Source organism: Ambystoma mexicanum, chromosome 2q, assembly GCF_040938575.1.
Source record: "Ambystoma mexicanum isolate Mex_15411 chromosome 2q, UKY_AmexF1_1, whole genome shotgun sequence".
In the NCBI taxonomy this organism is placed as follows: Eukaryota; Metazoa; Chordata; class Amphibia; order Caudata; family Ambystomatidae; genus Ambystoma; species Ambystoma mexicanum.
Genome location: NC_090924.1, coordinates 125,856,432 through 125,872,482, shown reverse-complemented (window position 1 = coordinate 125,872,482; position 16,051 = coordinate 125,856,432). Strand labels below are relative to the sequence as shown.

The following is a 16,051-nucleotide window of genomic DNA, read 5'->3' as shown; positions in this document are numbered from 1 at the left end:
TGGCCCACGGAAATTCAAAAAATTGAACCCTCCATCCCCATCGACGGACAGGAATGACACGGATCCCGGCCAGGGTGGAGCGGGACTGTCGGACCCGGGCGAGGAAGGGAGCTGAGGCATCTCACGGCAGGCGTCATCAGCCTCGGGGGAACTGTGTAAAGAATTCACCACGGGGACTCACCATCTGTTCCGGCCTGCAGACAGGCCGGGCTCCAGGACCATGGGGTCCGAACGATTGTGGACCCTCCCGGAACAGCAAGTATGAGAGTTACATTGAGGGGAGGGAGAGGGGGTAGGGGGGGCTCATGGAGGCTCTAATTTGGATATTCACCCAGCAGGAGGCGGTAGGCTGGTGGTCCGGCCAGTTACCAACAATGGTAGAACTATTTGGCTGGACGCCGGGGTGGGGGGAGGGGGGTAGGGGGTTTGTTGATATTGTTACGTTCACAGGGGGGACCAGGGGTCAGTTGGGGAAAGGTTACAGGACCACCTGGGGGGGAGGGGGGGGAAGGGAAATGGGAGATCAGAGGATAACACGAAATGAGCCGGACAAGGAAAGTGCCACGAGTCAGCTATCCGGTAGCTGGTTATTCTTAGAAAATGGCTGAGGATCTGCCTACCCTGGGCGTGGGCTCCCTCAATGTGAGGGGACTGAACACCCCCACCAAAAGATCCCTGGTCTGCAGGGAATTCAGGAGGGCTAAACTAGACGTGCTTTTCCTTCAGGAGACGCACTGGGCAAAGGGGAAAGAACCAAAGCTACGAGGGGGGGGGATTGGAGAAGTCCTCAGCGCCTCCCACAAGACCAAGAAAAGGGGGGTGGCCATAGTGCTAGCGAGGGACATTGGCTTTGAAGTAGAAGCCTCACTGAAAGACCCAGAGGGACGATTCCTGCTGACGAGGGGCTCCCTGCGGGGCTCCCCTTTAACACTTGCAGTTGTGTACAGCCCCAATGAAGGCCAGGCGCAATTTTGGGAGGGAGTGAAGGACAGACTGAAACTATTCGTACGCGGGCCAATGGTGGTGGGGGGGGACTTTAACATGGTCCTGGACCCGAAAATTGATAGGAAACGCTTGGAATCCCAACCCACCAGGGCTGCAGACGAAATGATGGCCCGCTCCTTCCAAAGGGCGAACACAGAGCTGGGCCTAGTGGACACCATCCCGACCCCTAGGGCAGAACACCCCTCCTTCACATACTATTCTGCAATCCACACATCATACTCCCGTATAGACTACATCCTGGTAGACGAGTCCCTGCGCCCATATGTCTCTGGCTATGAGGTAGACCCGGTCCCCTGGTCCGACCATGACCTGGTCCGTACCACCATTATAGGGGAATGGCGAGGTGGCAGAAAAGGGCGATGGAAATGCAACGACTCCCTGCTGAAGGACGACGTCCTGGTGCAGGAAGTGCAGGACGCCATTGTGGAATACTTTAAGCTGAACGACAATGGCGAGGTGGGTGCGCACGTGCTGTGGGACGCCTTCAAGGCGACCTTACGCGGGGTTCTCATAAGAATGGGGGCTCAGAAAAAAAGGGAAAGGGAGGCCCAAGAAAAATCCCTTAGGGAAAAGATCGCACAGATCCAGCCGGGAGGCCCCCCGGAGGCACCCTTGGCTATGGAACAGATCACGGCCCTAGAAAATTACAAACTCCAATTGAAAGATCTCTTGTTGCATAAAACTGAGCGCAACCTCCAGCTAGTGAAACAAAAATACTATGAGAAGGGGGATAGAGCCGATAAAATCCTGGCCTGGAAACTCAGAGAGGTCCAGCGAAGCAGAATGGTGAGGGCGATCAGAAACGAACAGGGCTCACTAGACCATAGCACCCCAGTCATAGGAGCGGCCTTCCGACGCTACTATGAACAACTATATTCTTCAGAATATGCCGGGGAGGACACTCAGATTGAGGAGTTCCTGGACTCCATTCAGATCCCGTCCTTGACAGGCGAAATGGCAGGAGGTCTAGAGGGAGGGGTCACAGAGGAGGAGGTGGAGAATGCAATCGGTGGGATGAAGGCGGGAACGTCCCCGGGGGAAGATGGGTTCTCAGTACTCTTCTATAAGAGGTTCCGGTCGATTTTGGCCACACACCTGGCGAGGGTGTTCAATGCAGTACTAGAGGGGGGCACCCTGCCGGAAACGATGATGAGAGCCATCATAGTGGTACTGCCCAAGGAAGGAAAGGACCCCACTGACTGCTCCTCCTACCGCCCGATCTCCCTCTTAAACATAGATGTAAAGATCCTAGCCAAGGTGATGGGTACACGGTTAGAGGGGATAATGCCCAAATTAATACACGGGGATCAAGTGGGGTTCGTGAAGGGCAGGCAGGGCTCAGATAATATCAGGAAGACTATTGACCTAATCCACTATGCCCAGGAATCAGACCTAGAGGCTAGTTTGCTTTCCTTGGACTCCGAGAAGGCATTCGACAGGGTCGAGTGGAGGTACATGCAACTCCTCCTCCGTCGAATGGGCTTCGGGCCTCACGTCAGGACCTGGGTCTCTGCCCTCTATGAAGCCCCAACAGCGAGAGTGCAGGTGAATGGGGAACTCTCTGACCCATTCCCCCTCACGAGGGGAACACGACAGGGGTGCCCACTCTCTCCGTTAATATACGTCTTGACGATGGAACCTCTGGCCATAGCGGTCCGGGCCCACCCCGACATCAAAGGGATCAAAAGGGGAGAAGTAGAGTTCAAGCTCTCCCTGTTCGCTGACGACATCCTAGCATACTTGGTGGAGCCCAGCTCCTCGCTCCCCCCCCTACTGCGGCTGATGACAGCCTTCGGGCAGTTCTCGGGACTAAAAATAAATGCAGCAAAATCAAAGCTCCTACCCATGAGGGTCCAGGACCCGAGGTTGGACCCCCGGGACAGGTGTGCAGGGATTGCGGTGGGGAAGGATTCCATCAGGTACCTGGGGGTAACCCTGACCAGAGATCTCTCGAGACTGGCCCCGGTGAACTATGGGCCTACCTTGGCGGGGGTTACGTCAGATCTGAGGAGATGGGGTGGGATGATTCTGTCCTGGTATGGGCGCATGACAGCGATAAAGATGAACGTTCTGCCGAGAATACTATACTTATTCACCGCACTCCCAACGGAGGTCCCCACCCAGCTGCTCCGCGATCTACAAAAAGCAATCCGCGAGTTTATATGGCAAGGGCGGGCCCCGAGGATAGGAAAGGCCACTCTAACACTACCCAGAGAGGAGGGCGGGTTCGGGCTACCGGATTTCCTCCTTTACTACCGGGCAGCCCAGCTGCGGGTCTTGCTGGAGCACATGAAGGAGGGGATGGGCACCTACTGGTCATACCTTGAGGATATGGATGCCCACCCTCTGAAAGTGCGCGACCTCCTGTGGCTGCCGCGCAGACTCATCCCTAGCAAACTGAAAGCCCACCCAACCCTGGGAATACTTTGGACACTCTGGAAAGAGGGACCCACAACCTCATACCTCACAACATGGCCCTCTCCAATGTCATCGCTTTGGGGCCACCCTCTCAAACTAGGCAGCAGAGGTTTCAGGAGTGCCCAGTCCTGGTCGGACGGGGGTCTGGAATGGGCGGGACAACTGTTCAAAGAGGGCGAGTTCCTCGAATACGAGGCCCTGCGAGACGCACTGGGGCGGGAGTCCCTTTCAATCTTTGAATATCTACGCCTGAAAGGCATCCTTTGCGACCAATCATGGGGCCAGAACCTTCGGAGACAGCTGACCCCCTTCGAAAAATTTCTGGACACGGCCACATCAAGGAAGGGGGCGGTCTCCAAAATGTACCGAATACTGAACACCGTTAACTTGGAGGGGAGAAGAGGGTTCCGAGGGTTTTGGGATGACCTGGCGGGAGAACCACTTACAGAGGAGGCGTGGTCCAAAGTCTTTAAGATAGCATTCCATGGGAACCTATTTACATCGGACATGGAACACAACTTCAAAATCTTACAGGGTTGGCACAGGGACCCGTTGAAACTGTCCAGGATGTTTTCGGGAGTGTCCCCCAGGTGTCCAAGGGGCTGTGGCCAAGTGGGGTCGAGGGGGCACATGTGGTGGTCCTGCCCCAAGGCGCAGGAGTTCTGGGAGAAAGTACGGGGGTGGATGGCCGAGGTCACCGAGGAACAAATCCCACTCAACCCCCTAACGATGTTGCTGGGCCTCCCCCCGGAGGACACTGAACTGTATAGGTACCCAAGAATGTGGGAGACGATGTTACGGGCGGGTAGAGTGGCCCTTGCACAAAGGTGGAAGAGCCCAGAGACCCCATCCAAAGAAGACTGGCTTAAGAAACTCAAAAACATGTTCTTAATGGATAAACTGACGGCCATGGTAAATAATGAACTGGGCTCCTTTCAGGTTAACTGGTATGGGGTCTATGGGGCATGGGGTTGGGACCCCCACTGATAACATGAGAACACTCTGGCGAGTTGGCGGGGGGTAGGTTTGGAATGCTTCAACCAAGGATGTAGGAGTAGCCCAGGACCCGGGAGACAGCGGATCCCATCCAGCCAATTTGGACGTGAGAGCATAGCATACCTCTGTGGCAACGTACAATGAACTACGATGACAGCCCCAGCTGTCCGACTTGCGAAGTGACTCTGATCTGGGGGGAGGGGAGGAGTTGGGGTGGGGGGGGAGGGAACCTGGGGGTTTTATGACAATGTTAAAAGTGATGATAACAACGCTCCCAGCGTTGCCGTTTGTTTTTTCCTTCTAAAAACTACTAATAAAACCAAAGTTAAAAAAAAAAGAAAAAACAAAAAAAAGGAGCTCAAGTTAACCACCTTGATTGGGCTCGTCCGGGATTTGAACCCGGGACCTCTCGCACCCAAAGCGAGAATCATACCCCTAGACCAACGAGCCACGGTCCTTTGAGCATTTGACGGAATTGTCCTCAGCGTTTGCACCCCCCTTAGGATTCGAGGCCAAGAATGCCTATTCCTGAAGTTTGTTCCTGCCGCTGAAAGCCTTGTCGGTGTATGAGCCAAATGAATGCCCCAGTCGGCACGCTCTGACTGTCTTCACAGGTCTCCTCCTCATCCCGAAGGTTGGTGGCCCATTGACATCAGGGTGGAAGGTGCTTGCGATACACTGTTCCTTCCTTCCTTCCTTCCTTCCTTCCTTTATTCCTCTTATGCTGTTTATGTAATAAGAGGGGACGATACACAGAAGAGAGAAAGTGGCCCAACACACTAGACTAGCAGTCTTCTGATCAATCTGCAGCTGGCAAGGTGGGGGAGAGCCTTTATTTTGCACCTGCTGGGATCTGCATTGGCAGAAGCTCTGAGGGCTGGGCCTTTCCTTTTGCCTGTAAAAACAAAAAGCAGCCCTCCTCCCTCCAGCCCTGAGAGCATGGGCGTGACACTGGAAAAAGCAGCATCTCCCCTTTGGTAAAGATGACCATTGCACAGCTGCTCACTCAGAGCTCGATCGTGCTCGATCAGGCGAGATATATTTAGGTCACCAGCAAAGTCTGTTCTCTTTTCTTGCGTAGGGTGAGCATTCACAGAGCCCAGCTTCGTTGACAAGAGTGCAAAAGGTGTATACTAAAAGCTTTCTGCTTTACTTGAGCGCCATGGCCGTTATTATATTTTGGCTGCTCCAAGCAATCTCTGTCCAGCCGATGCAAATTTCCAGCTCAAATTTTCCCAGCACTCAAAAAGTCCCTCCTCCCGCCAGCTCTGCTTTCAGGAAGTTCAGCAGAAGCAGTCCAACTTCTGTTCCCACTTCAGAGGAAAAGCTTTCTCGGGCCAGAGAAAGCCAGGGAATCACTGTACCGGCAAGTGCATTTCTTACAACTGGTAATCCCTCAGAACACAGAAATGAAGAAGCTGTATATGAAAATGTATTATTTCTTTGGTACACTAACCTATGTAACTAATATGGACCATTTCAGAGGACGGAGCGGACCCAACTGTGATCCCAGAGACCCAAATACCCAGCAGTAGGGAAAATAAATCCTCTCTGTGCTCTGCAACATTACATACACAAAATGCAAGCGCGTGCATTTTTTTATTGGCCCCATATACAGAATACATGTGAGGATGCTTGCCTTCCCAGTGTATTTCTCAAGCTCTTGAGAGCATATGCTATTTCCATGGGAACGCAAATAAGTTCATACTTTACATTTGTGTGTGACAAAAGGGGAAAAAAACTATTTTGTGTAAAATGCCAGCAGAGAGTGTTTCTGCCCGGTCTCGAACCGGGGACCTTTATAACCACTACACTACAGAAACAGCTGCTTGCTCACCTTTGTAGGGACTGGGAGAACAGGTGCAAAGGGCAGTGCAAGTGGACCTGCTTAAAGACTAATCAAATGCCTTGCGCCTGAAGCTCACACAATCCAGCCTAAAACATACGTCCTATCAAGCATGCGCACATATACAAGTATGCCAGCTGAGGGCCTATGCAGCGTACAGAGGGAAGGACATATTTCCACTTTGAGATCGGACGGCCAAAACTCACAAGCAAATCAAGGAATGTTACTGAGAGCTAACAGAGAACACAAAGTGCTTGTCGCAAGGACATGGCACGCAAAGAGGTTCAGGAAGTGAATTGTTCATCGACTACTGCTTACCGAGAAAACCAGAGAGTCTGTCCAATGAAAATAACATTGAAAAAACAAAAAAAAGGAGCTCAAGTTAACCACCTTGATTGGGCTCGTCCGGGATTTGAACCCGGGACCTCTCGCACCCAAAGCGAGAATCATACCCCTAGACCAACGAGCCACGGTCCTTTGAGCATTTGACGGAATTGTCCTCAGCGTTTGCACCCCCTTAGGATTCGAGGCCAAGAATGCCTATTCCTGAAGTTTGTTCCTGCCGCTGAAAGCCTTGTCGGTGTATGAGCCAAATGAATGCCCCAGTCGGCACGCTCTGACTGTCTTCACAGGTCTCCTCCTCATCCCGAAGGTTGGTGGCCCATTGACATCAGGGTGGAAGGTGCTTGCGATACACTGTTCCTTCCTTCCTTCCTTTATTCCTCTTATGCTGTTTATGTAATAAGAGGGGACGATACACAGAAGAGAGAAAGTGGCCCAACACACTAGACTAGCAGTCTTCTGATCAATCTGCAGCTGGCAAGGTGGGGGAGAGCCTTTATTTTGCACCTGCTGGGATCTGCATTGGCAGAAGCTCTGAGGGCTGGGCCTTTCCTTTTGCCTGTAAAAACAAAAAGCAGCCCTCCTCCCTCCAGCCCTGAGAGCATGGGCGTGACACTGGAAAAATCAGCATCTCCCCTTTGGTAAAGATGACCATTGCACAGCTGCTCACTCAGAGCTCGATCGTGCTCGATCAGGCGAGATATATTTAGGTCACCAGCAAAGTCTGTTCTCTTTTCTTGCGTAGGGTGAGCATTCACAGAGCCCAGCTTCGTTGACAAGAGTGCAAAAGGTGTATACTAAAAGCTTTCTGCTTTACTTGAGCGCCATGGCCGTTATTATATTTTGGCTGCTCCAAGCAATCTCTGTCCAGCCGATGCAAATTTCCAGCTCAAATTTTCCCAGCACTCAAAAAGTCCCTCCTCCCGCCAGCTCTGCTTTCAGGAAGTTCAGCAGAAGCAGTCCAACTTCTGTTCCCACTTCAGAGGAAAAGCTTTCTCGGGCCAGAGAAAGCCAGGGAATCACTGTACCGGCAAGTGCATTTCTTACAACTGGTAATCCCTCAGAACACAGAAATGAAGAAGCTGTATATGAAAATGTATTATTTCTTTGGTACACTAACCTATGTAACTAATATGGACCATTTCAGAGGACGGAGCGGACCCAACTGTGATCCCAGAGACCCAAATACCCAGCAGTAGGGAAAATAAATCCTCTCTGTGCTCTGCAACATTACATACACAAAATGCAAGCGCGTGCATTTTTTTATTGGCCCCATATACAGAATACATGTGAGGATGCTTGCCTTCCCAGTGTATTTCCCAAGCTCTTGAGAGCATATGCTATTTCCATGGGAACGCAAATAAGTTCATACTTTACATTTGTGTGTGACAAAAGGGGAAAAAAACTATTTTGTGTAAAATGCCAGCAGAGAGTGTTTCTGCCCGGTCTCGAACAGGGGACCTTTCGCGTGTGAGGCGAACGTGATAACCACTACACTACAGAAACAGCTGCTTGCTCACCTTTGTAGGGACTGGGAGAACAGGTGCAAAGGGCAGTGCAAGTGGACCTGCTTAAAGACTAATCAAATGCCTTGCGCCTGAAGCTCACACAATCCAGCCTAAAACATACGTCCTATCAAGCATGCGCACATATACAAGTATGCCAGCTGAGGGCCTATGCAGCGTACAGAGGGAAGGACATATTTCCACTTTGAGATCGGACGGCCAAAACTCACAAGCAAATCAAGGAATGTTACTGAGAGCTAACAGAGAACACAAAGTGCTTGTCGCAAGGACATGGCACGCAAAGAGGTTCAGGAAGTGAATTGTTCATCGACTACTGCTTACCGAGAAAACCAGAGAGTCTGTCCAATGAAAATAACATTGAAAAAACAAAAAAAAGGAGCTCAAGTTAACCACCTTGATTGGGCTCATCCGGGATTTGAACCCGGGACCTCTCGCACCCAAAGCGAGAATCATACCCCTAGACCAACGAGCCACGGTCCTTTGAGCATTTGACGGAATTGTCCTCAGCGTTTGCACCCCCCTTAGGATTCGAGGCCAAGAATGCCTATTCCTGAAGTTTGTTCCTGCCGCTGAAAGCCTTGTCGGTGTATGAGCCAAATGAATGCCCCAGTCGGCACGCTCTGACTGTCTTCACAGGTCTCCTCCTCATCCCGAAGGTTGGTGGCCCATTGACATCAGGGTGGAAGGTGCTTGCGATACACTGTTCCTTCCTTCCTTCCTTCCTTCCTTCCTTTATTCCTCTTATGCTGTTTATGTAATAAGAGGGGACGATACACAGAAGAGAGAAAGTGGCCCAACACACTAGACTAGCAGTCTTCTGATCAATCTGCAGCTGGCAAGGTGGGGGAGAGCCTTTATTTTGCACCTGCTGGGATCTGCATTGGCAGAAGCTCTGAGGGCTGGGCCTTTCCTTTTGCCTGTAAAAACAAAAAGCAGCCCTCCTCCCTCCAGCCCTGAGAGCATGGGCGTGACACTGGAAAAAGCAGCATCTCCCCTTTGGTAAAGATGACCATTGCACAGCTGCTCACTCAGAGCTCGATCGTGCTCGATCAGGCGAGATATATTTAGGTCACCAGCAAAGTCTGTTCTCTTTTCTTGCGTAGGGTGAGCATTCACAGAGCCCAGCTTCGTTGACAAGAGTGCAAAAGGTGTATACTAAAAGCTTTCTGCTTTACTTGAGCGCCATGGCCGTTATTATATTTTGGCTGCTCCAAGCAATCTCTGTCCAGCCGATGCAAATTTCCAGCTCAAATTTTCCCAGCACTCAAAAAGTCCCTCCTCCCGCCAGCTCTGCTTTCAGGAAGTTCAGCAGAAGCAGTCCAACTTCTGTTCCCACTTCAGAGGAAAAGCTTTCTCGGGCCAGAGAAAGCCAGGGAATCACTGTACCGGCAAGTGCATTTCTTACAACTGGTAATCCCTCAGAACACAGAAATGAAGAAGCTGTATATGAAAATGTATTATTTCTTTGGTACACTAACCTATGTAACTAATATGGACCATTTCAGAGGACGGAGCGGACCCAACTGTGATCCCAGAGACCCAAATACCCAGCAGTAGGGAAAATAAATCCTCTCTGTGCTCTGCAACATTACATACACAAAATGCAAGCGCGTGCATTTTTTTATTGGCCCCATATACAGAATACATGTGAGGATGCTTGCCTTCCCAGTGTATTTCTCAAGCTCTTGAGAGCATATGCTATTTCCATGGGAACGCAAATAAGTTCATACTTTACATTTGTGTGTGACAAAAGGGGAAAAAAACTATTTTGTGTAAAATGCCAGCAGAGAGTGTTTCTGCCCGGTCTCGAACCGGGGACCTTTATAACCACTACACTACAGAAACAGCTGCTTGCTCACCTTTGTAGGGACTGGGAGAACAGGTGCAAAGGGCAGTGCAAGTGGACCTGCTTAAAGACTAATCAAATGCCTTGCGCCTGAAGCTCACACAATCCAGCCTAAAACATACGTCCTATCAAGCATGCGCACATATACAAGTATGCCAGCTGAGGGCCTATGCAGCGTACAGAGGGAAGGACATATTTCCACTTTGAGATCGGACGGCCAAAACTCACAAGCAAATCAAGGAATGTTACTGAGAGCTAACAGAGAACACAAAGTGCTTGTCGCAAGGACATGGCACGCAAAGAGGTTCAGGAAGTGAATTGTTCATCGACTACTGCTTACCGAGAAAACCAGAGAGTCTGTCCAATGAAAATAACATTGAAAAAACAAAAAAAAGGAGCTCAAGTTAACCACCTTGATTGGGCTCGTCCGGGATTTGAACCCGGGACCTCTCGCACCCAAAGCGAGAATCATACCCCTAGACCAACGAGCCACGGTCCTTTGAGCATTTGACGGAATTGTCCTCAGCGTTTGCACCCCCCTTAGGATTCGAGGCCAAGAATGCCTATTCCTGAAGTTTGTTCCTGCCGCTGAAAGCCTTGTCGGTGTATGAGCCAAATGAATGCCCCAGTCGGCACGCTCTGACTGTCTTCACAGGTCTCCTCCTCATCCCGAAGGTTGGTGGCCCATTGACATCAGGGTGGAAGGTGCTTGCGATACACTGTTCCTTCCTTCCTTCCTTCCTTCCTTCCTTTATTCCTCTTATGCTGTTTATGTAATAAGAGGGGACGATACACAGAAGAGAGAAAGTGGCCCAACACACTAGACTAGCAGTCTTCTGATCAATCTGCAGCTGGCAAGGTGGGGGAGAGCCTTTATTTTGCACCTGCTGGGATCTGCATTGGCAGAAGCTCTGAGGGCTGGGCCTTTCCTTTTGCCTGTAAAAACAAAAAGCAGCCCTCCTCCCTCCAGCCCTGAGAGCATGGGCGTGACACTGGAAAAAGCAGCATCTCCCCTTTGGTAAAGATGACCATTGCACAGCTGCTCACTCAGAGCTCGATCGTGCTCGATCAGGCGAGATATATTTAGGTCACCAGCAAAGTCTGTTCTCTTTTCTTGCGTAGTGTGAGCATTCACAGAGCCCAGCTTCGTTGACAAGAGTGCAAAAGGTGTATACTAAAAGCTTTCTGCTTTACTTGAGCGCCATGGCCGTTATTATATTTTGGCTGCTCCAAGCAATCTCTGTCCAGCCGATGCAAATTTCCAGCTCAAATTTTCCCAGCACTCAAAAAGTCCCTCCTCCCGCCAGCTCTGCTTTCAGGAAGTTCAGCAGAAGCAGTCCAACTTCTGTTCCCACTTCAGAGGAAAAGCTTTCTCGGGCCAGAGAAAGCCAGGGAATCACTGTACCGGCAAGTGCATTTCTTACAACTGGTAATCCCTCAGAACACAGAAATGAAGAAGCTGTATATGAAAATGTATTATTTCTTTGGTACACTAACCTATGTAACTAATATGGACCATTTCAGAGGACGGAGCGGACCCAACTGTGATCCCAGAGGCCCAAATACCCAGCAGTAGGGAAAATAAATCCTCTCTGTGCTCTGCAACATTACATACACAAAATGCAAGCGCGTGCATTTTTTTATTGGCCCCATATACAGAATACATGTGAGGATGCTTGCCTTCCCAGTGTATTTCCCAAGCTCTTGAGAGCATATGCTATTTCCATGGGAACGCAAATAAGTTCATACTTTACATTTGTGTGTGACAAAAGGGGAAAAAAACTATTTTGTGTAAAATGCCAGCAGAGAGTGTTTCTGCCCGGTCTCGAACAGGGGACCTTTCGCGTGTGAGGCGAACGTGATAACCACTACACTACAGAAACAGCTGCTTGCTCACCTTTGTAGGGACTGGGAGAACAGGTGCAAAGGGCAGTGCAAGTGGACCTGCTTAAAGACTAATCAAATGCCTTGCGCCTGAAGCTCACACAATCCAGCCTAAAACATACGTCCTATCAAGCATGCGCACATATACAAGTATGCCAGCTGAGGGCCTATGCAGCGTACAGAGGGAAGGACATATTTCCACTTTGAGATCGGACGGCCAAAACTCACAAGCAAATCAAGGAATGTTACTGAGAGCTAACAGAGAACACAAAGTGCTTGTCGCAAGGACATGGCACGCAAAGAGGTTCAGGAAGTGAATTGTTCATCGACTACTGCTTACCGAGAAAACCAGAGAGTCTGTCCAATGAAAATAACATTGAAAAAACAAAAAAAAGGAGCTCAAGTTAACCACCTTGATTGGGCTCGTCCGGGATTTGAACCCGGGACCTCTCGCACCCAAAGCGAGAATCATACCCCTAGACCAACGAGCCACGGTCCTTTGAGCATTTGACGGAATTGTCCTCAGCGTTTGCACCCCCCTTAGGATTCGAGGCCAAGAATGCCTATTCCTGAAGTTTGTTCCTGCCGCTGAAAGCCTTGTCGGTGTATGAGCCAAATGAATGCCCCAGTCGGCACGCTCTGACTGTCTTCACAGGTCTCCTCCTCATCCCGAAGGTTGGTGGCCCATTGACATCAGGGTGGAAGGTGCTTGCGATACACTGTTCCTTCCTTCCTTCCTTCCTTCCTTTATTCCTCTTATGCTGTTTATGTAATAAGAGGGGACGATACACAGAAGAGAGAAAGTGGCCCAACACACTAGACTAGCAGTCTTCTGATCAATCTGCAGCTGGCAAGGTGGGGGAGAGCCTTTATTTTGCACCTGCTGGGATCTGCATTGGCAGAAGCTCTGAGGGCTGGGCCTTTCCTTTTGCCTGTAAAAACAAAAAGCAGCCCTCCTCCCTCCAGCCCTGAGAGCATGGGCGTGACACTGGAAAAAGCAGCATCTCCCCTTTGGTAAAGATGACCATTGCACAGCTGCTCACTCAGAGCTCGATCGTGCTCGATCAGGCGAGATATATTTAGGTCACCAGCAAAGTCTGTTCTCTTTTCTTGCGTAGGGTGAGCATTCACAGAGCCCAGCTTCGTTGACAAGAGTGCAAAAGGTGTATACTAAAAGCTTTCTGCTTTACTTGAGCGCCATGGCCGTTATTATATTTTGGCTGCTCCAAGCAATCTCTGTCCAGCCGATGCAAATTTCCAGCTCAAATTTTCCCAGCACTCAAAAAGTCCCTCCTCCCGCCAGCTCTGCTTTCAGGAAGTTCAGCAGAAGCAGTCCAACTTCTGTTCCCACTTCAGAGGAAAAGCTTTCTCGGGCCAGAGAAAGCCAGGTAATCACTGTACCGGCAAGTGCATTTCTTACAACTGGTAATCCCTCAGAACACAGAAATGAAGAAGCTGTATATGAAAATGTATTATTTCTTTGGTACACTAACCTATGTAACTAATATGGACCATTTCAGAGGACGGAGCGGACCCAACTGTGATCCCAGAGACCCAAATACCCAGCAGTAGGGAAAATAAATCCTCTCTGTGCTCTGCAACATTACATACACAAAATGCAAGCGCGTGCATTTTTTTATTGGCCCCATATACAGAATACATGTGAGGATGCTTGCCTTCCCAGTGTATTTCTCAAGCTCTTGAGAGCATATGCTATTTCCATGGGAACGCAAATAAGTTCATACTTTACATTTGTGTGTGACAAAAGGGGAAAAAAACTATTTTGTGTAAAATGCCAGCAGAGAGTGTTTCTGCCCGGTCTCGAACCGGGGACCTTTATAACCACTACACTACAGAAACAGCTGCTTGCTCACCTTTGTAGGGACTGGGAGAACAGGTGCAAAGGGCAGTGCAAGTGGACCTGCTTAAAGACTAATCAAATGCCTTGCGCCTGAAGCTCACACAATCCAGCCTAAAACATACGTCCTATCAAGCATGCGCACATATACAAGTATGCCAGCTGAGGGCCTATGCAGCGTACAGAGGGAAGGACATATTTCCACTTTGAGATCGGACGGCCAAAACTCACAAGCAAATCAAGGAATGTTACTGAGAGCTAACAGAGAACACAAAGTGCTTGTCGCAAGGACATGGCACGCAAAGAGGTTCAGGAAGTGAATTGTTCATCGACTACTGCTTACCGAGAAAACCAGAGAGTCTGTCCAATGAAAATAACATTGAAAAAACAAAAAAAAAGGAGCTCAAGTTAACCACCTTGATTGGGCTCGTCCGGGATTTGAACCCGGGACCTCTCGCACCCAAAGCGAGAATCATACCCCTAGACCAACGAGCCACGGTCCTTTGAGCATTTGACGGAATTGTCCTCAGCGTTTGCACCCCCCTTAGGATTCGAGGCCAAGAATGCCTATTCCTGAAGTTTGTTCCTGCCGCTGAAAGCCTTGTCGGTGTATGAGCCAAATGAATGCCCTAGTCGGCACGCTCTGACTGTCTTCACAGGTCTCCTCCTCATCCCGAAGGTTGGTGGCCCATTGACATCAGGGTGGAAGGTGCTTGCGATACACTCTTCCTTCCTTCCTTCCTTCCTTCCTTCCTTCCTTCCTTCCTTCCTTCCTTCCTTCCTTCCTTCCTTCCTTCCTTCCTTCCTTCCTTCCTTTATTCCTCTTATGCTGTTTATGTAATAAGAGGGGACGATACACAGAAGAGAGAAAGTGGCCCAACACACTAGACTAGCAGTCTTCTGATCAATCTGCAGCTGGCAAGGTGGGGGAGAGCCTTTATTTTGCACCTGCTGGGATCTGCATTGGCAGAAGCTCTGAGGGCTGGGCCTTTCCTTTTGCCTGTAAAAACAAAAAGCAGCCCTCCTCCCTCCAGCCCTGAGAGCATGGGCGTGACACTGGAAAAAGCAGCATCTCCCCTTTGGTAAAGATGACCATTGCACAGCTGCTCACTCAGAGCTCGATCGTGCTCGATCAGGCGAGATATATTTAGGTCACCAGCAAAGTCTGTTCTCTTTTCTTGCGTAGGGTGAGCATTCACAGAGCCCAGCTTCGTTGACAAGAGTGCAAAAGGTGTATACTAAAAGCTTTCTGCTTTACTTGAGCGCCATGGCCGTTATTATATTTTGGCTGCTCCAAGCAATCTCTGTCCAGCCGATGCAAATTTCCAGCTCAAATTTTCCCAGCACTCAAAAAGTCCCTCCTCCCGCCAGCTCTGCTTTCAGGAAGTTCAGCAGAAGCAGTCCAACTTCTGTTCCCACTTCAGAGGAAAAGCTTTCTCGGGCCAGAGAAAGCCAGGGAATCACTGTACCGGCAAGTGCATTTCTTACAACTGGTAATCCCTCAGAACACAGAAATGAAGAAGCTGTATATGAAAATGTATTATTTCTTTGGTACACTAACCTATGTAACTAATATGGACCATTTCAGAGGACGGAGCAGACCCAACTGTGATCCCAGAGACCCAAATACCCAGCAGTAGGGAAAATAAATCCTCTCTGTGCTCTGCAACATTACATACACAAAATGCAAGCGCGTGCATTTTTTTATTGGCCCCATATACAGAATACATGTGAGGATGCTTGCCTTCCCAGTGTATTTCTCAAGCTCTTGAGAGCATATGCTATTTCCATGGGAACGCAAATAAGTTCATACTTTACATTTGTGTGTGACAAAAGGGGAAAAAAACTATTTTGTGTAAAATGCCAGCAGAGAGTGTTTCTGCCCGGTCTCGAACAGGGGACTTTTCGCGTGTGAGGCGAACGTGATAACCACTACACTACAGAAACAGCTGCTTGCTCACCTTTGTAGGGACTGGGAGAACAGGTGCAAAGGGCAGTGCAAGTGGACCTGCTTAAAGACTAATCAAATGCCTTGCGCCTGAAGCTCACACAATCCAGCCTAAAACATACGTCCTATCAAGCATGCGCACATATACAAGTATGCCAGCTGAGGGCCTATGCAGCGTACAGAGGGAAGGACATATTTCCACTTTGAGATCGGACGGCCAAAACTCACAAGCAAATCAAGGAATGTTACTGAGAGCTAACAGAGAACACAAAGTGCTTGTCGCAAGGACATGGCACGCAAAGAGGTTCAGGAAGTGAATTGTTCATCGACTACTGCTTACCGAGAAAACCAGAGAGTCTGTCCAATGAAAATAACATTGAAA

The 16,051-nt window shown here is 49.7% G+C and overlaps 6 non-coding genes across 6 annotated transcripts; all 6 read right to left on the bottom strand.

Moving 5' to 3' along the window:
- Nucleotides 1-4,797: 4,797 nt before the first annotated feature.
- TRNAP-UGG (transfer RNA proline (anticodon UGG)) lies at nucleotides 4,798-4,869 on the bottom strand. The gene has a single exon. It is a non-coding gene; the product is annotated as a tRNA-Pro (tRNA).
- A 1,793-nt stretch (nucleotides 4,870-6,662) lies between these two features.
- Nucleotides 6,663-6,734, bottom strand: TRNAP-UGG (transfer RNA proline (anticodon UGG)). The gene has a single exon. It is a non-coding gene; the product is annotated as a tRNA-Pro (tRNA).
- A 1,799-nt stretch (nucleotides 6,735-8,533) lies between these two features.
- TRNAP-UGG (transfer RNA proline (anticodon UGG)) lies at nucleotides 8,534-8,605 on the bottom strand. The gene has a single exon. It is a non-coding gene; the product is annotated as a tRNA-Pro (tRNA).
- A 1,793-nt stretch (nucleotides 8,606-10,398) lies between these two features.
- TRNAP-UGG (transfer RNA proline (anticodon UGG)) lies at nucleotides 10,399-10,470 on the bottom strand. The gene has a single exon. It is a non-coding gene; the product is annotated as a tRNA-Pro (tRNA).
- Nucleotides 10,471-12,282: 1,812 nt separating this feature from the next.
- Nucleotides 12,283-12,354, bottom strand: TRNAP-UGG (transfer RNA proline (anticodon UGG)). The gene has a single exon. It is a non-coding gene; the product is annotated as a tRNA-Pro (tRNA).
- Nucleotides 12,355-14,144: 1,790 nt separating this feature from the next.
- TRNAP-UGG (transfer RNA proline (anticodon UGG)) lies at nucleotides 14,145-14,216 on the bottom strand. Its single transcript has one exon. It is a non-coding gene; the product is annotated as a tRNA-Pro (tRNA).
- Between the last annotated feature and the right edge of the window lie 1,835 nt (nucleotides 14,217-16,051).